The following is a 22,668-nucleotide window of genomic DNA, read 5'->3' as shown; positions in this document are numbered from 1 at the left end:
CTCACCGTGCCAGGAGTTGCCTAAAACCAGCACTTGGCCTCCCACTGCATAGGACACTCACCAGCAGGAGGGGGGCTCGCACCATAAGCCCTAGCAGTTTGGCCTTCAACGTTTCCTCATCACGCCAGGAGTCGCAGAAAGCCAGCGATTGATCTTCTGCTGCGCAGGATGTGCCCAGGCAAACCCAGGCCAGGGCAGGCCCGCATGCACTGGTCATATCCCGAAAGAGGCTAGGCTGGCCGCCCCATTAAGGCTTGTACTTTGGTCATTCAAGGTGCACTGTGTTAAATAGCTGTATATAGTGTTCAATTTACTGTATTCCAATGGGCAGCAGGTTGCAGTGCATTCCCCCGACTTCTGAGCGAAGGCTCGAAGAGGAGAAAAAGGAAAGTCGACGACATTGGGGTGGCGTTCGTAAAAGCAAATAAGTAAGCAAGCATTTACAATGCAATGGTCTCGGCATTATTAAAGGTAGAGCTATTGGCATTGCTCGTGATTTTTATTTTAAATCATAAATATAAGGCATTGTCATTTACAATGCCAATAGCTTAATCGCTCGCAAATGCATGACCTATTGCATTTACACCCACACAGAGCCACACACACAAAGCCACCCGCACACACAGAGCCACCCTCACACAGACAGCCACCTACAAAGAGCCACCCTCACACAGACAGAGCCACCAAAACAGAGCCACCCTCACAGACAGAGCCAACACATAGAGCCACCTACAAAAAAGCTATCCACACACAGAGCCCCCCCCCCACACACAGAGCACACCACACAGCACACCACACACACACACAGAGCCACACCACACACACACACACAGAGCCACACCACACACACACAGAGCCACACCACACACACACAGAGCCACACCACACACACACAGAGCCACACACACACACAGAGCCACACACACACACATAGCCACACACAGAGCCACACACACACACAGCCACACACACACAGAGCCACACACACAGAGCCACAGAGCCACACACACCCCCAGAGAGCCACACACACACACACCCCCAGAGAGCCACACACACACACACCCCCAGAGAGCCACACACACACACACACACCCCCAGAGAGCCACACACACACACACACCCCCAGAGAGTCACACACACACACACACACCCCCAGAGAGTCACACACACACACACCCCCAGAGAGCCACACACACACACCCCCCCAGAGAGCCACACACACACACCCCCAGAGAGCCACACACACACACCCCCAGAGAGCCACACACACACACCCAAACACTCATCTTTACTTCGTTACAAGCAAGAAAGTTTTGGGACTCTATAAATATTCTGCAACAGACTTTTGAGGTTCAATAACCTTAAGCTGCGAGCCAATGAGCATTCAGACGTTAAATGCTACAGGCTAATGTGAGCTGCTATTCAGCATAGTAAAGGAACTCTCCAACCCCAGCGCCAACGACATCCCGCCCTCACAAGAACCGTGCGACTCACTAGTCACATTCTTCCACCGCAAGATTATTGACATCCACGACAGCTTCAGCACCACAACCACCCTGACCACACCAGACTCCACCTCCCCTGTGAACACCCAGAGTGCCTTCCGACTGACCTCCTGGTCCAACGTCAGCGACGACGAGACACGCAAGGTCATGAACTCCATCCACTCAGGATCATCGTCAGACCCGTGCCCACACCACCTATTCAACAAAGCAGATGCAGCCATCGCACCCCAACCACGGAAGGTCATCAACATCTCCTTCGAAACAGCAACATTCCCGGAAAGCTGGAAATATGCTGAAATCCACGCCCTCCTCAAGAAGCCCATGGCAGACCCCAAGAACTACCGGCCCATCTCCCTGCTCCCGTTAAAGGTCATCGAGATAATCGTCAACAGGCAATTGGCCCACCACCTGGAAGACAACATCTTGTACCCGTCCCAGTCCAGATTCAGATGAAACCACAGCACCGAGAGAGCCCTCATCGCCGCCACAGATGAGAACAGGCGCCAACTAGACAACGGTGAAACATCAGCTCTCATCCTCCTGGACCTGCGGGCCGCCTTCGACAGGGTCTGCCATCGCACTCTAAAGACACGCCTCTTAGAGGTCGAAATCCAAGAGAAGGCCATTGACTGGACCACGTCCTTCCTCTCCGGCAGAACCCAGAGCGTCCGCCTCCCACTCTTCCGATCCAAAGCCACCGACATCATATGCGGCGTACCCCAAGGCTCATCCCTCAGCCCGACGCTATTCAACATCTACATGGCCCCCCTGGTAAAAGTGGCCCGCCATCACGACCGTAACATCATCTCCTACTCCGACGACACCCAGCTCATCTTCCTCACCAAGGACCCACACACCGTCAAAACCAACCTCCATGAGGGAATGAAGGCCGTTGCCGACTGGATGAGGAGCAACCGTCTGAGGCTGAACTCTGACAAGACTAAGGTACTCATCCTCGGAACCAACCCCTCAGCCTGGGACGACTCCTGGTGGCCGACCCCACTGGGAACAGCACCAACACCCACTGACCATGCACGCAACCTAGGATTCATCCTCAACTCCTCCCTCTCCATGGCTAAGCAGGTCAACGCCATCTTCTCCTCCTGCTACAACACCCTCCGCAAGCTCCGCAGGATCTACAAGTAGATCTCGACTGAAACAAGAAGAACGGTGGTGACACAGGCCCTAGTCAGCAGCAGACTGGACTACGGCAAAGCACTCTATGCAGAAATCCCAGCCAAACACCTATGACGACTTTAACGCATCCAAAACGCCTCCGTCCGACTGATAGTCAACATCCCCTGCAGCAGCCATATCCCCCCCGTCACCTGAGAGACCTACACTGGCTTCCCGTCGACAAGAGGATCACCTTCAAGCTCCCCACCCACGCACACAAGTATCTACAAGTAGATCTCGACTGAAACAAGAAGAACGGTGGTGACACAGGCCCTAGTCAGCAGCAGACTGGACTACGGCAAAGCACTATGCAGAAATCCCAGCCAAACACCTATGACGACTTTAACGCATCCAAAACGCCTCCGCCCGACTGATAGTCAACATCCCCTGCAGCAGCCATATCCCCCCCGTCACCTGAGAGACCTACACTGGCTTTCCGTCGACAAGAGGATCACCTTCAAGCTCCCCACCCACGCACACAAAGCACTCATCAATGCCAGAACAGCCTACCTTAACAGCAGACTCAGCTTCTACGCCACCACCCGCCAGCTCCTCTCTGCCAGCCTCACCCTCGCCGCTGTCCTCCGCATCCAACGAGCAACCTCCGGCGGCAGATCCATCTCCTACCTCGTCCCCAAGACCTGGAACACCCTACCTACCCCCATACGGCAGACCCAAGACCAACTCTCCTTCAGAAGACTCCTCAAGACCTGGCTCTTCGAGCAGTAGCACCACACCACCCCCTCAGTGCCTCGAGACCACTCACAGGTAAGTAACGCGCTCTACAAGTAATCAGATTGATTGAATTTTCTAAACAAACAAAATTCCCGGGCCCCGATGACATCCCAGCGATCTCTTTCTACATGATAGGGAAAGCTGGTCAAGACAGCTTTTGATCTCATCCCAAGAAACAAATTATGGCAAGTGCTAGAAGACTTAACTGCCTATGGAGATCTTATCCTTAGTTATTCGTCTCCATACTGGCACCTACACTTTTATCTCTTTATGAACAATGTAGTGGAAACTCTCTCAGTTTCCAACTGTTGTATCCATACTGTGGAGGTAAAATATTGTGACTGTCTTGTTTGCGGACAACACCTTGCTAGTGTCAAAAACATCAGGGGGGCTCCAGTTGATTTTAGACCAACTCAAACACTTATATAAAATGGGAGGTGTTGTCCCACTAGAGAGGGTCAGTACCTTTGACCATCTGGGCATAAGGTTATCAGAAGATATGACCTGGAAACCACATGTGGCCAAGAGGACGGAGTGTAACTGCAACAAATGGTGGACAGAATGCTGAATGATTCATACATTCTCTCCCAGGCAAAAGAACGATGGATTTAACCCAGATCTCTATGAGACCCCAGTTTGGACCCAGCCATATGCAAATCGATTTTGACCCCGTGCCTCATGGGAACAGACCGTACTGCCTAGCCAGACCCTCCCTGGACCGGAAACAAGCATGATGGGACCGGTTTCACGGCATGTCACCCTTCATCAGCCAGGCAAGCTTGAATCCAGTGGCACAGTGAGCAAGGGACCCAGGTCTGGGCATACCCATCTCACTTAGGGCGAAAGGTTTAACTGTAACAAATGATGGACGGATTGCTGAACAATACAAACATTCTCCCCAAGTCAAAAGATCTGGCTTAAATCCATTGTTCTTTTGCCCACTATGCCACCCCAGTTTGAACACATCCATATGCAAATCAGTCTTGACCCTGTGCCTCATGGGAACAGTCCAGCCTGAACTGCCATGTCAGGTCTTCTCCTTAGGACCTGGCTGGCAGTTTGGGTTGGACTGTTACCATTGGATGCAGGGTCAGGACTGTTTTGCATTTGGCTGGGTCCACACTGGAATGGCATGGTGAGCGCAAAAAAGCGATAGATTTAGGCCCAGATATCCGTACTAGGGTGAATGTATGACCTTGTTCTGCATTCTGTCCATCAATTGTGCTTTTTGCAAGAGGACTTTGAAGGTTAAGCAAATAGTGGGGGCCAGAGAAAAGAACATTTCACCTCCTTTAGCAAACCTGTTGCAGCTGCCCTCCAGATTTGTGAATATAAAGCTGTGAGCTCTGCATTATATAGGGCTGAATTGTGAGGCTTTGATAGGATGGACGACCACTCAAGATCCAAGAATAAGTTCCTGAGGAGTTCGGTGTTGCTACCTCATAGCACACCACTCGCCTTCTCTAAGGCTGGACATGGGTAGGACATCCATCGCAGACATGGTACACTTTTATTCTGTGGAAAATCAGATGCACTCCTGAATTGCTCTCTTATGCCAATGTTCTCGAGGAAGATAGCTCCTGACAAATACAACATGATAGTCAGGATAAAGAACGTGAAATGCCTACTGGCTGATGTTGTCCTACGGGGTCACTGGGATAACAATAAGGATCTTGGGAAATCACAGTATTGGGATTGGGTAGCACAGGCTGAAGTTAGTTATACATCATGGGAACGGCTAACCTTGAGGTTTATGGACTTTCAACTGAGTAGATACCTGGTAAGCTACCTAAACATTTTCCAGATACCCAACGATAGGAAACTATACACCCAATTTAAGTTTGGCAGCCTTCCTCTGCACTCCCTTACAAGTACCTGGCACTACACCCCATCATCGTCACAGTTCTGTCCTAATTTCAACACAGCAATTGATTGCTTGAACATGTATTCCTTCTCCGGCTTACTCACTCCTGAGAACACAGCAGGAGGCAAGTGTGAGGGCAAGGAGAGAATTACTCTCAATGAAACAGTCCAAGGCCCAAGTCGGGAATACACATGGGTAGACTGTGTTCACGCACTTTTTTAGAAGGGTCGACACCGTCTCCATTGCCAAGAAGTTCAGCCCTATAGAAATAGGTTGCAGTAGTCCCCCTGGTGTAATTTTTCAGACACCAGTACACAATCACCAGTACCTACAAGTTGTCTGTCTTACACTGTGAAGGAGGGTCTGGGCTTCTTATTTTAACCTCCAGTTGCCTAAAAATAAAGGCCGAAGTTAAGGGGCCATCAGGCCTTCTTTTGTTCCAATATGATCCTGGCTGTGTGTAGTCTGGAGCCTAACACTCAGATGCAAATACAATGGCGGGGAAACAAAGGCAAACAGCTTGTTAATACTTTACAGTACTTTGCTCTGTCCCTGAAGATCAAAGAAATGCATTCACTGTAAGAATGTCCACGGTTTACACAAATGAATTAACCACTATTGTATTTTTTTTACAGTGCTACTCAACCCAATGCAGGATGCCTGAGCCCTTTACATAGCATGCACATTATACATTGACAATAAAGCATGTGTGTAAAGAAATGTACAATATGTGTGACCTACGACAGTGAGAGCTACAAGGTGTAGAAGTCACGTCCTTCATAGCTCACAGTGTTATATTAGAAAGATTACAATTTGTGAAGTGCACGGAACAAAAGTGTCTCTGTGTTAAACGAGCAGTAACTCACTTACCGATCTACATAAAAACAAAAATATGTCAAATACATTTTAATTGATGTTCTTTTGCAGGACACACATTGGCCTCCTACACTACTTTGATTCAAATCTGGACTAGACAAGACACATCTTTTTCCAATAAATGCTTTAACCTCCAGAGCTTTCTTACCATTGCTATTCTTCTGTGAGCTTTACTGAGCGCACAAAGATCTCAGCAACAGGTGCCTTAAACCCATTAGATTATTTTAAAATGTAGACTTTGGCAATGAGGAGAAACATGGCAATGTATCTGAGCTGCTTAATTGGTTGCAACTTCTATTTGGCACAGTTGTAAAACACAAATATATTTGAGGCCCAGATTTTGCCCCAGGTATGCACCGCTTGTTCAGCACATCCCAGTCAGAAAATCTCATTTGTAAGATCTCATAATGCACTTAAAATGTCCATGATAGAACTGCTAAGCATGTGTGTGAGGTCTTAAAAACGGATGTCACTTCTTGTGAGGTAACTTTCTGTGATGCCACGTGTAAAATCATGCACTGTCGACTAGTACAGTGCTATCACGCGCATTGATGTCACTTGCATACTGCTAAACTCGGCTAGTTCCCCCACTTCTCTTATGAAGACGTGTGCCCTGCATGTCTCTGGTAACATCTGTGTGGATGTGAGCGCATTTCCAGTATCAGCTTACAAGCAAAACTTCATTTCTCCGCACAACGTCGTAGCCACTTTTCTCTTGTAACACACTGTTTGCTACCTTTCACATTTTGTTTGCTTTTGATACTTGCACAAGTGCCACCATTGCCTACGCAACGTTGGTTCTTGTGCCTCTGTGTCTAGCATATATTGCAGTATATTACCTCTAAATGTACTTTGTTTTCTCTTGTAACTGCACACTTGTCACTCTCTCCTCCTGTATTGAACTGTTTGCTACCTCTTGTCACTTTTACCTCATGTAGCTTATCGTCTGCTTTTGTAATTTGTTCATTTGTAATTTTCTGAATTGTGAAGCGCTCTGACGCCTTTGGGTAAAATCCGCACTATATAAAAACGAATAAATAAATAAATAAATAAATAAATCTATCTAAGTAATATCTTCGCGTTTGGACCGATATCAATCTACATTTTGTGCGTTAGTAACTACCTATTGTAGTAATGGAGCCACCCGGCCCGCACACGTACGCACACACTCACGCATACGCCTCGGGGGCGGGGCAGCCCCTGAGGATAAATAAACGGCCGGAAGACCGCTCGTGGTCTTTGGCCCTAACTGTCAGTTAGTGTTGCATCATTTGTTCAGTCATAGTTAGGCCCCAATTCACGGCCTAGGCATCCCTTGCCCCCGTGTCTCCGGACACCACACTGGCGACGAGGCGGTCACAGTACCCGCGCCTCGCCACGCAGCTGCGCCGGCCATCCCTGCTTGGCCGAGCCCCGCGGTGGTGCTGTCGAGTGTGAAGTGCGCACCAGGCCGTGGTGCGTCAGGTGAGCTCGCGCCTTTTTGAGGCCTCAACCGACGCCCGCCACCCTGCCCGCTCTTAAGCGGCTTACCGGCGCTCACGCCAACGTTCGCCTTCCTTCGTGTGCGCTCCTTCGCCTGCCGCCGGCGCATCGGGGGGTAATCCTCGGCCCTCGCGCCCGTACCTCAGCGGCCGCGCTTGGAGCTGTGGGCTCGCGCATGCGCACACTGCATCAGGTCGCATAAGCCCTGTCAGCTCGTACTTCAGGCTGCCGACCGGAACGAAAAAGGACCTGCGTTTCCTCACGCATTGGGCGGACGCTGTGATTCACTTTGGAAGGAATTTTTCGGCCCTTGACCAGACGGCAAATCGGCTCATTTCGGGTCACGTCGACTGCCTCATCCACCAACACTGCACCTTTGGCTATCCTAGTCTACTCGAGCATATTTTCTGCACGCCTCAACTGGACTGAAAGCCTAATTACCCGGCGCTGCCGTTTCTGCCACGTGGGACCTGCGCCTCACTGTGCCTGCCCTGCCTTAGCCTCTCACATCGTGTTTTCTCACGTGTTCCTACTGCTAAAACTATGAGCCAACAACAACAAGCCGATGGTGGTGCCACTGCCGCGACACCTGCACAGAACCAACCACCTGCTCCTACTGGTCCCCCAGCCACGGTGCAGCCTCTCGTGGTTCCGGGTCCGGCTCCTGGTGCCGCCGCAGCCGTTGCTGCAGCCCCTCCCGGGCATGGCCTCGCAGCGCCGCTCCCTCCGTTCAGCGAACTGGTGGATCCACCCACGGCTGCGGCAAGATGGCGTCTGTGGATTGGAAGGTTGGAGCACTATTTCATTGGCGTCCGTGAGACCGATGGCAAAATTAAGCGCTCTTTGCTGATGTGTTATGGTGGTGATGAGCTTTATGAACTCTTTGAGACATTGCCTGATAGGGGTGGAGAACAAGACTACGACGCCGCAGTACGGGCGTTGAACCTTTACTTCGATCCCAGAGTGAACCCTGACTATGAGTGGTTTAAGCTGCGCCAAGCCAGGCAGGGAGAGACGGAACCCATTGACTCCTTCTATGCCCGGTTAAGGAAACTAGCTATTGCCTGCGAACTTCCGGACCAGCGCCTAGAGATTCGCGCACAACTAATCCAGGGGTGCCGGTCGGTACAACTCAGACGCCTCATCCTTAGGCAGCCACGTATCTCCCTCGACGAGATGCTCGTCCTTGCGCGCTCGCATGAGCTATCCAACGCCAGAGCTGACGAAACGCAAGCTGCTCTTGACAGGCCCAGTGCACCAGCAAAGACCCCTCACATCAAGGAGGAACAAGTAGACGCCATTAGGCGCCGGCCACAAACACAGAGGGGAGCCTCACACGCCAGTTCCCGGAACCCCTGTGGGAACTGCGGCATGGAACACCCTGCAGGCGGAAGGTGTTTCGCGAGAGGAAGAATATGCTCCAACTGCGGAAAAGTGAATCATTTTGCGAAGGTGTGTCGCAGCAGTGGGAACCGCCGTTTTAGCTCGAGCGGAAGAAGCCCTACCCAGGCAGTGCGACAACTCTCCTTAGAAGATCCAGGTCCGTGCAGCGACGCCTCCAGATCAGCATTCCGTGTCGATGACGATGATGACAACGTTTTCTTCGTCTCCTTCGTGGGTAGAGAAGGCTCTAGAAGACGCCCACCCCCGATGTGTGAGATCTCCATTGCTGGCTCTCCCATGCAAGCACTCATTGATACCGGGGCATCCGTAAATGTGATGGACAGCACGCAATATGAGCTACTGTCTCCACGCCCACCGCTATCTCCTTCAAACGCCAAGATATACACTTATGACAGCGACGATCCGCTTCCCCTGAGGGGAGTAATTGAAGTGACAGCTGCTTGCAATGATCAACAAGTTAAGACCAAGTTCCATGTTACCGGAGGCAGGCGCGGCACGCTCCTGAGCTGCCACACGGCAGAAGATTTGCAACTGGTATTCTTTGCGCGACAAGTGCATGAACTACACGCAGAAGCAATCTTGCGCGATTTCCCGACCCTATTCAAAGGACTTGGCTGCTTAAAGGGGAAAAAGTTCAAACTACACGTTGACCCAACGGTCCGACCCACTGCTCTCAGACACAGACGAGTGCCATTTCACCTACGGAAGCAAGTGGAGGAAGAATTGCGCAAACTTGAAGAGTTGGGGGTAATCGAAAAGGTGTCGGGCCCGACGCCCTGGGTATCGCCACTCGTGATTGCGCCAAAGCAGCCAGGCGCTATACGCCTGTGTGTGGACATGCGCCTTCCGAACAAAGCAGTAAAAAGGGAGAGGCATCTAACACCAACTATGGACGACATCGTGGCAGACCTCAACGGTGCTCGCTGGTTTTCAAAATTGGACCTCAACGCCGGATATCACCAGCTTGAGCTTCACCCGGACAGTCGCAACATCACGACATTCTCCACCCATGTCGGACTCCGGAGGTACAAGCGGCTGAGCTTTGGGGTGTCATCGGCGGCTGAAGTTTTCCAAAACGCCATCAGGGAGACTCTCTCAGGTTTGACAGGAGTCATAAACCTAAGCGATGACATCCTTGTCTTCTCCAAAACCTTGGAAGAGCACCACGTCCACCTCCGAGCCACGTTGCAACGCCTTGCCGATCACGGCCTCACTCTCCATAGAGAAAAGTGTTCCTTCTACAAAGAATCAGTGGACTTCTTCGGGTATATCTTTTCCAGGGAGGGACTTCAGGTCGATCCAAAGAAAGCGGACGCCATCCGGGCAGCTCCCAAGCCGACGTCAGAAGTTTCCTAGGGATGGCCACGTATTGTGGCCGTTTCATCCCTGGATTGGCATCCCTCTCCGAGCCATTACGCAACCTCACCAAATCGAGCCAACCATGGACGTGGACTGCCAAGGAAGACGAAGCCTTCGCGGCAATCAAAGCTGCGCTAATTGACGACAAAGTCATGGCATACTTCAGGCCACACCGGCGCACGGAAGTAGTTGTGGACGCGAGTCTCGTTGGGTTGGGGGCTGTCCTCATGCAGACAGAGATGCGGTACGCCCAAATTGAACGGGAAGCACTGGCCATAAAATGGGCGTGCCAGCATTTTCACCTCTACCTGTTTGGACATGAGTTCAAAGTAGTGTCTGACCACAAGCCCCTTGTGCCTCTGTTTGCAGGAACCGCTAGGCTCGCCCCACCCAGGATTGAGAGATGGGCTGTGCAACTCCAAACATACCGTTTCGAGGTAATCTATCGGCCTGGAGCCGACAATCCTGCGGACTTCCTATCAAGACACCCCGGCTCCTCAGATGCAGTCCAAACTACAAGCGATGAAGACGACGTCGAAGAATACGTCCGAATGATCTCTCAAGCCGCTTGCCCAGTAGCCCTGACGCTGGAAGACATCGGGAAGGCCACGGATGAAGATGAGTGCCTCATCAAAGTAAAAGCAACGCTGGCAAATAGAAACTGGAAAAACTTTCTAGATGGAGTCAGCGCCCTCACACCCCAGGAACAGCTGGCAAGACAACAACTGTGGAGGGCCCAGAGCGAGCTGAGCATCGGACCCCATGGTGTGATCCTCCGAGGGACAGCGATCGTGGTACCTGCAAGGCTACAGGGGGAAGTCGTGCGCCTCGCGCACCAGGGGGGTGTCAAAGACCAAAGGACGCCTACGCAACAAGGTGTGGTTCGCCGGCATGGACGCAGCAGTAGAGAAAGAAGTTGGCAACTGCCATTCGTGCATCATCACAGGCCGGGAACCTGCTCCCCACCCTGTGGTCACCGAAGATCCCTGTAAAGAGCCATGGTCAAAAATAAGTGTGGACTTTGGATCATTCCCGGATGGACGGCACACCCTCGTCTTAATTGACTCTTACTCCCGTTTTCCTATAGTGGAAATTGTACCCTCCACAGCGTTCCACCATGTCAAGAAGGCCCTGGAGAGAGTATTCGCCATGGTAGGCCTGCCAGAAGAAGTGAGGTCGGACAATGGCCCTCCTTTTCAGGGGAAAGACTTCCAAGCATACCTCGCCGCCCGGGGCATCCACCACAGAAAAATCACTCCACAATGGCCCCAGGCAAATGGGGAAGTCAAGAGACTTATGCGGACCTTGAAACGCGCACTACAAATTGGCGTGGAAAGAAGGGAGGACGCCGAGGAGTGCCTGTCACAGTTCCTCAGCGCATATCGACAGACACCCCACTCGACCACCCGCTGCGCTCCGGCGCACCTAGTATTCAAGAAGGTACCCAGAGACTGCATGCCAGCTACACCTGCCTGGTGCCCCCCAGAAATAAACCACGAAGCCACCCAAGAAAGACGGAGGCGCACAAATGACAAAGCCAGTCAGGCCAGGAAAGCCCAAGCTCGGTCATTAGTAGTTGGTGACAAAGTGGTCCTCAAGAACAGACACCGACATTCGAAATACGACCCAGCCTTTGAACCGGAAGTGTGGGAGATCGTGAATGTGCACGGCACCATGGTGTCCGCATCCAGAGGCACACGAGCTGTGACTCGGAACGTGTCATGGTTTAAGCGTGTCTCTAGCGAAGGTGGACACACCGGCTCTGCATCTGAAGAGGCGGAAGACGGAGACCAGGAGCCAGCACGCATGGAGTCACCCATATCCTCACGAGAAGAAGAAAGACCGACTTCACCGAGACTCGAGCCGGCCAACAACATCAGCCCCGAAAACTCCTCGAGCAATAATCAACATCGCCCTGAGCAACCAGCGGAGACGGGGGGTCTGGAAGGTCGTCAAAGCCAAAGATATCACCTGCGACCCAATCCGACCCCCAACCAACGATTGAAGGACTATGCATGGAATATGAACTGATTCAAAACATCTCATGGCCGGGACTATTGATCTGTGAGTTTGGAGGGATGTAGTAATGGAGCCACCCGGCCCGCACACGTACGCACACACGCACGCATACGCCTCGGGGGCGGGGCAGCCCCTGAGGATAAATAAACGGCCGGAAGACCGCTCGTGGTCTTTGGCCCTAACTGTCAGTTAGTGTTGCGTCATTTGTTCAGTCATAGTTAGGCCCCACTTCGCGGCCTAGGCATCCCTTGCCCCCGTGTCTCCGGACACCACACCTATGAAAGCGCCTGGACACACAGAAGTTCGGCTCCATTTATTTTTTTAAATAAAACAGTTGAGGCATGATGGGTTTAACACGTCTTGACACATTTCACCAAGCAATACAATTTGATTTAGTAAATATAATTAATTTTAACTTTTTTCTGCACTCCACACGAAAAAGCAGATACACACATTGTCTAACACGCATTTTCACTGTAATGAGACGGATCACGCCCAACAAAAACCCGTTGGAAATGGATCAATGTAATGTCGAGCAACCTTTCGCACACCAGACGGACAAGAACAGTTGTAGACGCGCCGTGTTCCCTTCTTAACACCCGTGGCTTACTTGTTACATGATGAGAGCCCCCTGACATGTTAGTTCCCAAGGCCCTCCGTATCCCTGTGTCCCCCAGATCTTGCCGAGTGCGCCCGCCCACCCACTCGCCAGGCAGCCTAACGATGGAAATTGGAAGACGTCGGGCTCGGGCCAGTTACTCAAGGCAGCGTGGTGTTGACACTAGCGGCCACGGGAAGCCCTCACCTCTAGTTCGGACTGGGTGCCTCGGGGTATTTACGGGATCTGCCTCCTCTCCTCGCGGGCTGCTACGTGCTTCGAGCAGGGTGCCCTCAGTGTGAGCTCCGGCCGCCGCGCCTAACTGTACCAGGGCCTGCAGGACCTTTCCATCTGAGGGTAAGGGCACCGCCTCCACAAGGCCACGCCTCACTGGGCCGACGCCACCAGGCCAAGGGCCTATCACCGCGGCAGGCCGGGATAACGCTTCCAAACCAAGCTCCGCCCTTATCCTACCCTCGGACCTATCACCGCGCTAGGCCTCAAAATCTCCCGCGCTTGGGCGGGCTCCAGCTCCGAGCCCCGCCCCCACGTTGAACCCTTACTGGCCGTTTGGTCTGACAAGGCTTTAGCTGGCTTTACTCAGTGTGTTTACACTTTGACCGGACAACGGGCCAAAGCGAGGCGCACTTGTCTATTCTTTCTACTCTTCTTTTTTTTTTTTTCATTATTTTTTATTGTGTTTTCATTGACACAGTACAAACAAATTTAGAGATGTAACATTTGTGGCTAATAGATCGATTTCGCTTATTCGATTATAGAACATAAAAAGCGACATCAGCGTTTAGTTTGTATTTGTTGGGTGGTTGGTTACATGACTCAATGGGCTATTCTTTTTCATGATAACGTTGTGGCGTACCAGAGCTGCTGGCCCTGTGCTTGTTTCTAAACATAAAAACATGAACATATAACATACATACAAATGGGGGTGGGGTCGCACACTTCTCACACACCGGTGGTGTCGCCCCTAAGGACTCTGGTCAATGTAGTAAAGTGTTTGCGATGCATCATCTTTCGATCTTCTGCTATCTTCGCTGTCTTAGCCATCCCTGGACACGTGTTTCGGGGTTTCACCCCTCGTCAGCAGGGATAGGCAGTGTTCTGGGGTTGCCGATGGCTGCCAATATCTGCCAGGTATAGTACCACTCCGGCGCGTAGGTGCGGGATCCCAGGCTCGTCAGCCCGCTGCTCAAGGGAGCTTTAAAGTTACAAATGGGGGTGGGGTCGCACACTACTCACACACCGGCGGTGTCGCCCCTAAGGTTTATGAGTGATATTGGTCAGTAGTTTTTTGGCCATTGTGGATCCTTACCCTCCTTTGGTATGACTATAATGTTGACCTGTGACATTGTTGAGGTTACTTCCCCTACCTTTCCGCAGTGGTTGAAGGCTTTCACTAAGGTAGGTACTATTTGTTCCTGAAAGGATTTGTGGAAAGGAGCTGTGTAGCCAATCGGTCCTGGGGCCTGGTTATCTTTTAGTGTCTTGATGGCTGTCTTGACCTCAAGGGTCTTGAAGTCTTGGCCTAGCGCCTTAGCCTCTTCTGCTGTTATTTTTGATAGTTTTAGATTTTCTAGATAGGATTTCGTTCCTTTCGTGTCAAGCTCCTCCTCCTTCTTGTACAGCTCTTTATAGAATTCTTTGAAGGTGTGTACTATGTCTTTGTGACGGGTGTGTGTTTTGCTTGTGGCGTCTGTGATTGATGTGATGTTGTGTTGTCTCTGTTTGCGTTTGAGGTATGATGCCAGTGTTTTCTCTGCTTTGTTTGCTTCGAAAAGGTCAATCTCTTTGTATTTTTTTTATCCATAGCCCTGCTCGTTCGCTAAGTATTCTGTTGAATTCATATTTCTTTTTTGTGAGTTCTGTGAGTGTGTTTTGATTTGTAGTGTCTCCAAAGTGTGTTGTTTTCAGCCTTTTGATATCTTTTTCTAGTTGAGTCAGCTGACCTTCTCCCAGAATGGAGAGTCGTCTGTGTTGGGTGTATAAATGTTTGCCACAAGTATAGTTTCCTCTCCTCTTTTCAACTGTGTAATAAGTAGTCTACCTTCCCAGTCTTGCTGCACGTTCTCGATGGTTATGTTGGATTTGCTACTGATCAAAGTAATAACTCCTCTTTTTTTCCCCACTGCTGGTGAGCAGGCTACTTGGCCTATCCATCTGGCTCTAAGTTTGCCTGCCTCCTCCGTTGATATCCCCCTTTTCTTCATTGCGAGGTATCATTATTTTTATACACTTCTGTTTAAATTATCCTGTGTTCATCCACTGTCTGTTGCTGTGCTTGGTGAGGCACTTCTTTTCCACCGTCGGCATTGAATCTTCCATTTCCTGCGTTGGTGGTCTTTGTAGATACCGTGAGAGTTCAGCGGGATCGTCGAATGTCATTGCGATTCTTTTGTTGTATATCCTGAATCTTGCAGGGCCTGTGAATGAGAAGGTGATATTTTCTTTCCTCAGCCTGTCTCTCTGGGCTAGGAAACATTTCCTGATGTCGACTGTCGGTTTTGAGTAATCCTGCGTTCGGATGATTTTGTGGCCATTTCATACCAGGTTGGTTGTTTTTTTTCGCTACTCCGAATATAGCATCCGTTTGGTGTGAGCGTAATGATCCGTATATTATCGGCCTTGGGTTTGCTCTGTTAGTTTGTTTGATCGCTGGCACTCTGTACGCCTTGTCCAGCTCGAATGGACCCTCGAACTTCAGATTGGTTAGCTTTGGGATGAGGTTTTGTATAAGCGCAATAACTGAGAAAGCTTTGTCTTCCTCACCTTCTGGTACTCCCAAGATCCTTATGTTGCCTTTCCTGTTACGGTTTTCGAATTCTGCTGCTTGTCTTCGGAGTTCTGTGGTCGCCTCGGCGATGTTTCCTATGGCTTTATATCACTGACCCTCTGTTCAACTGCTTCCAATTTGTTGTTTGCTGCGTGGATGTCTGCTCTGATTGCTGCAAGTTCCAGTTCTATTGTAGTGTAGTTCCTATTTTCCCAATAGGCTCTGCGCATTGGAATAACATAAACAGCAGTGTAGACGTAGGACTGAGGCCATCTAGGTCTCTACTGACTATGTTAAACTTAATTTAGGTTTGCGCCAGCTAGCTCAGAGGTCACTAGAAACTTTCTTGAATGAATAGGGAGGGATGAACTTCCCTGGCTCAGACAAGAAGGGATTCAGTTTCTAACAACCGCATAAATATAACAACTTTGCTCCCTCAGAATAAGAGTGTATATCTAGAGTCGTGTGAAAACAATAGGCAGCTATTTCACTCAGTCAACCGTGCATACTTGGTTTCACCAGAGTGCAGAGAAATAGAGAGACAGGCGTTTTCAATAAAAGGTGTTATTTATTGAGCAGTCTTCTTTCTCATGCAAGAGAAATGAATTGCCACAATTGCAATACTTATCATAAAGTAAAGTGCGTACAGTAAAAGTAGTATTATGAAATAATACTGTAAAAGCATTGATATGGTTTCTTAGACATATGATACTTTAAAATGGATAAAATATATACATACATAAAAATATTTGACTAACCTACTCAACTGGTGCTTCTAACTATGCCTACCCCGGTGTACCTGACCTAAGCCTAATACTTGGGAAGGAGTAAGTAAGTAGCAGTTTAAGTTAAGTTGGTTAAGATTGTTTTCCAAGAATCTGTATCAAAAATTCTCTTAAGGGTTTAGTCAGCTCCGTACCTTGGTAATAGAATGTGGGAGGTCTGGTATCTCTTTCCTCAGGACTCGATCTCCCAGAAACCCGCAAGGGTAGGCTAGAAACACCGGAGCTGGATTTTCTCGGCTGGAAAAAAAGACAGTGTCTCTCTCAGTGCGTCAAACAGGAGGGGCGGCTTCCGTGGACTCTCGCATCAGCTGGGCTCTCGGGCAAGTAGATGGCCGCTCTGCTCCAAACCACCGTGTGTTTGCTTAAGGCAACTGTTGGTATATTTATACCTGAAAGGTGCCAGGTTTGACGTAAGGTTGGACATAAGACGTCACTAAGAACTAACAGTTCTTTCTGGACTTCAGGAGTTCTTGTACAAATCAAAACAAAAGCAGGGGGGATTTCCCGGGCTGCTGGAGGCTTGGTTTGTTTATAGAACGCGTTGTGCTTTCTAGGGGTTGATGGGAATAGCCGTGCTGTGGACTGCATGGGCTATTACTGAATATGGATATGATTCTTATGCCTTTATCAGGACATTATTGATTATAACCTCATAAGGGCAAGAATCAGGAATATCGAATTAGGGTCCTAGATAGAAACACAACACCCACTCCACGGATTAATGCCTATCATTACTAAAAAACGAAGCAATAGTAAACATTTAACAATGCATGTGTGTTTTCCGCCCCACCCCAAAATACATATTTCGCATTTGAAATGGTATATGGTAAATACACGAAAATGAGTACGCTTTTCAAGCAGTGTTATCATTCAGAAAAATGCATATATATATCAGCTGAATGAATTGCGAAAATTACACATGAAATGGCTCTGAATACAGAAAAGAAGGTCGAGACCATTCCATCACATATTTATACAAAATGCTGTATATGTGCTAGAGGCTGAGGTAAAATATTGTCTCTAGTATCCTAAAAATAGAAGCTCTGTTCTCTAAGAATAGTTCTACTTTAAGCAGAGTACCATGTGCCAAAAAGAAAGGTAAATATTTTGGAAAATGGACAAAAATAATTTCGCTTTCAGGGGAAAAATAGTTCCAAATATTTTCTGTAGCTTTGTTTAAAAAAAACTGAAGACCGAATTCAGAGTTCAGGAAACGCTGTGTGCTCATTGGTTTTTTAAGAGTTATTCTCGTTGACTGGAGAGAACATTATTTCAGACATACCCGCAAAAAATTGGTCTACAACATCAGGTGAAAGTACGACCAAGTTCGAAAATACTGCAACTGTGCAGTTCTCTGCGTGATTGCTATCATCGATATTTGGATCAGTAATGCTCACTTGCATGATTATTACTGTTACTGCCTCTGATACCGTAGCGCTCCCCCCATTGCCTGCTTTGTGAGTTGATATTGTAGCGCTTTGCACTGGAACGCAACTTATTTCATTTGGCCTGATTGCACCGAGACGTTAGCACATTCCACCTCTGTGCCCCAATCTCGGCCAGTTTCACTAGGGGTATCGTAGCCATTTTGTTTGTTGTGCCTGCAGCCAGCCTCCCCACCCCGCCCCCGCCTCCCAGATTGATCCTCCCTCGCCCCGCCCCCTCCACCATCCTTATATGACAGAGGCTTTCCCGCGCAGCGTTAACGCGCAGCGACCGCACCCAATCCGCGCCGAAGGTGCGCCAAAGGTAAGCCCGTCTACGCCCGTCCGCGCCTGGACCGCGCCCAGCGCCATACCCCCTGGCCCCCGTCCCTCCCAGCCCTCCCGCATTACCTACGATGCCGCAACCCTCGTAGCCCTTAACTCCGGTCGCTCCCCAAACTGCGTCCAAGCCGCTCCTGGACACACCCATGGACCTTTCTCCTGCTACTCCTGCAAATTCAGCGGCACCGACAACTACTCCGCTACGACCACCCCACAGACTCTCGACCCCAACCACCTACAATGCATCCTTCTCAACACCCGCTCGGTCCACAGACACGCCATTGACCTATGGAATCTACTAGACACCATCTCTCCAGACGTCGCCTTCCTAACAGAAACATGGATGAACGCTTCCTCCGCCCCAGACATCACCATTGCCATCCCTTAAGACTATAAGATCACACGCAAGGACCGTTTCGGCCACACAGGAGGAGGAATCGCTATCGTCCATAAGAAATCAATCCGCATCTCTACCAGCTCTGACGCCAACCTCGCCAACTCTGAACACCTTCACTTCCAAATCCACATCGACCCCAAGACCACACTCAGAGGCACCCTCCTCTACAGACCACCAGGCCAACGCAAAATTCAGTGAAGACATCACGGACTTCATCACTCCACACGCGCTCCCCTCCAAAGACTACATCCTTCTGGGAGACCTCAACTTTCACCTTGAAAAGAACAACGACCGCAACACCACCACCCTCTTGGACAACCTCGCCAACCTCGGACTTAAACAACTAGTCACTTCCCCCACCCACATCGCAGGTCACACACTCGACCCCATCTTCACCTCCAGCAATCATATCTCCTTCAGCCACACTACGGATCTCCTCTGGACTGACCACAGCTGCGTTCACTTCACCTACAACAAGCCAAAACCTACCAACCACCTCCAACAAACTCTGCAAAGAAACTGGAACAAAACCACCACCGACCAGATCTCCGCATCGCTCCTTCTCAACACCCCAGCCCAGTCTTCTAACCCAAACCAAGCCGCCACCAACCTCACCCTATGGCTATCCAACACCGCCGACACCTTAGCACCACTGAAAAAACGTCAAAGCAAACCTGGCAACAAGAAGGCCTCATGGTTCAACGATGATCTTAAGAAGTCCAAGAAACTCTGCCGCTCCCTTGAAAAGGCCTGGAAAAAAGGCCCAACCACTAGCACCAAGGACGCCTTCAAAAACGCCACCCGCACTCACCACCAACTAATCCGAAAGGCCAAGAAAGCAGCATTCAAGGATCGACTTGACAACAACGCCCACAACAGCAAGGAACTTTTCAACATCGTCAAGGAATTTTCCAATCCCTCGGCCAACTCCAACGACATCACCCCCTCTCAAGCCCTCTGCGACTCCCTAGCCTCATTCTTCCACAACAAGATTGCAGACATCCACAACAGCTTCGACGACCAACCCGGAGACCAACCCACCCAACCATTTGCTGAACATTCTCCCCCCGTGAACACCCTCAACGACTGGAACCCAATCTCCACTGAGGACACAATCCGCCTGATGAATTCCATCCACTCAGGATCCCCCACAGACCCATGTCCTCACCACATCTTCAACAAAGCAGACTCCGTCATAGCACCACACCTCCGAGACGTCATCAACTGCTCCTTCAACTCCGCCACCTTCCCGGATGACTGGAAACACGCCGAACTCACCGCCCTTCTGAAAAAACCCACAGCGGACCCCACCGAACTCAAAAATTACCGCCCCATTTCGCTCCTTCCATTCCCGGCCAAAGTCATCGAGAAAGCTGTCAACAACCAACTCGCCGCTTTCCTCGAAGCCAACAAATCCCTTGACTCCTCACAATCTGGCTTCCGAGCAAAACACAGCACTGAGACCGCCCTCATCGCAGCAACTGACGACATTCAAACTCTACTAGACAATGGAGACACAGTCGCCCTCATCCTCCTCGACCTCTCTGCAGCATTCGACACAGTGTGCCACAGCACCCTTTTACAACGCCTCAATAACATCGGAATACAAGGAAAAGCACTTGAATGGATCACCTTGTTCCTCACCGGAAGAACCCAGAGAGTCCGCCTTCCACCATTCAAGTCCGAGGCCACTGAAGTCATCTGTGGAGTACCACAAGGATCCTCACTCAGCCCCACACTCTTCAACGTATACATGAGCCCCCTCGCAGCCATCGCCCGCCAACACAACCTCAACATCATCTCTTACGCGGATGACACTCAACTAATCCTTTCTCTCACCAATGACCCCAGCACCGCCAAAACTAACCTACACGAAGGAATGAAAGAATTTGCCGAATGGATGAAACAAAGCCGTCTGAAACTGAACTCAGACAAAACAGAAGTCCTCATCTTAGGTACATCCCCCTCTGCATGGGACGACTCTTGGTGGCCGGAAGCCCTTGGAAAAGCACCCATCCCGACAGACCACGCACGGAACCTAGGCGTCATCCTGGATTCTTCACTCTCAATGAACAGACAAGTCAGCGCCGTCTCCTCATCCTGCTTCAACGTTCTTCGCATGCTCAAAAAAAACATTTCGCTGGATCCCCACCGAAACCAGAAAAACAGTCACCCACGCTCTGGTCACGAGCCGACTGGACTACGGAAACACCCTCTACGCAGGTACTACCGCTAAACTCCAGAAGAAACTCCAACGAATCCAAAACGCCTCAGCCAGGATCATATTAGACATCCCGCGCAACGAACATATCTCTGGTCACCTGAAAGACCTCCACTGGCTACCCGTCAATAAGAGAATCACTTTCCGACTGCTAACCCACGCACACAAATCACTCTACGACATCGGACCAGAATGCCTCAACTCTCGACTGTCCTTCTACACCCCCCCCCCGCCAACTTCGCTCTTCCAACCAAGCCCTCGCCACTGTACCTCGCATCAATAAGACCACCATGGGAGGCAGATCCTTCTCATACCTGGCTGCCAAAACGTGGAACTCACTCCCCACTGACCTTCGCCTTACTCAGAAACACCTAGCATTCAGAAAGCAACTTAAAACGTGGATGTTCGACAAATAATCCCCCTCCCCTTCCTAAGCGCCTTGAGACACTCTGGGTATGTAGTGCGCTATATAAATTATCTGACTTGACTTGACAGAAGGTTATACCTGTTTGGTGCTGCTTTCCTCTCGTACCTCACCGCCACCTACTCGTAGTGGTGAAGTCTCAACGAATGCCGTCATCAGAATCGGTAGCCGCTGGGGACAACACGATGCATGAGTCGTTACAGTACCTAGCAAAGTATCGATATCCATTGGTACTGCTGATTGTAGTGTAAGACAGACGTCCAACACGCATTCTTCTCCGCATAGCAGACATCGAAGCACAGGTATGATGCAATCTTGCCAGATCGGTCTGAATGAAAGAAACCAGGTTGTACTCAGATCTCTTAGCCTGGCCAATCCGAGGACCTTAGTGATACGGTCTCGGTATCGTATTGCTAGGATCGTTTCTTCCATCATTGCTAGAGTCTTGTCTGTGGATTGACTTGCCATATCGGTGCAGAAGGAGCAAACATAAAATTCCTGCCACGAGTCCCAAGATTAAGGGTAGGCCGCCAAAGACAGAATGGACAAAATTCGGGAAGATGCCCAGAACTGTTTCAAAGGGTGCTAACAGTCCCGAAAAAACTGTCTTAAATACATGTGCGATGCCACTGGTATCAAACATGTTTAGGATTTGGCTTAACATTTCTACGAAATGCACGGGGCAATTTGTCGATAAAAGGGAATGTATCTCTGCCGATGTCCTTGCCACTTGCAGATCATACATTTCTTTCGATGGCGTTAAAGGCACAGTTGTCTGTAAAAGAATAGACTTCATTCTGCTTAAAGTATCAATTCGAATAGAAGAGATATTCAACGAAGGCCATAACGCAGCCCCCAAATCTGGATTGCTGTGTGGATACAATACTTGCATACAGCAAACGGCCCTGGCAGTTACAGTTGTCAGATAGGCTTTTCCTGGCAGCATGCCACAACAGCTGTGGTCACTTATTAAAACGTAACTGCCATTAGAAAGTGGTCTAAAAAATGGCTCTATCTGTTTTGCAGGCGTGCCATGCAGGTGACATGAAATGTTATTCGAAGACCCTTCGCAGGCTCCATGCAAGTTAATACCTTGACACAGAAGTGTACCGCTTAGTGATTTTTTACAATTTTTACCACTAAGGAATACCTCCTTGTTCCCTTCACTATAACATCTGTGTGTATAAGGTAAATCCCAGGTTGATTTGATGTATTCTATACCCAACCTTTCATACTGGCCTGCAGGTATATACTCTTGGCAGTATTTAA

At 49.9% G+C, this 22,668-nt stretch overlaps 1 protein-coding gene across 1 annotated transcript in view; it reads right to left on the bottom strand.

Annotated features, from left to right (window-relative positions):
- Positions 1–13,394, bottom strand: part of LOC147729250 (CD59 glycoprotein-like) — a 115,685-nt gene extending 102,291 nt beyond the window's left edge. Inside the window, exon 1 of the mRNA XM_086959550.1 lies at positions 13,226–13,394. The gene's annotated coding sequence lies outside the window, so the exon portion shown is untranslated. The remainder of the gene's footprint in view (positions 1–13,225) is intronic.
- Between the last annotated feature and the right edge of the window lie 9,274 nt (positions 13,395–22,668).

The sequence above is a fragment of the Lissotriton vulgaris genome, chromosome 2_2 (assembly GCF_964263255.1).
Source record: "Lissotriton vulgaris chromosome 2_2, aLisVul1.2, whole genome shotgun sequence".
In the NCBI taxonomy this organism is placed as follows: domain Eukaryota; kingdom Metazoa; phylum Chordata; class Amphibia; order Caudata; family Salamandridae; genus Lissotriton; species Lissotriton vulgaris.
The sequence above is the reverse complement of the archived record's forward strand: the minus strand, read 5'-3'. Positions and strand labels throughout refer to the sequence as shown.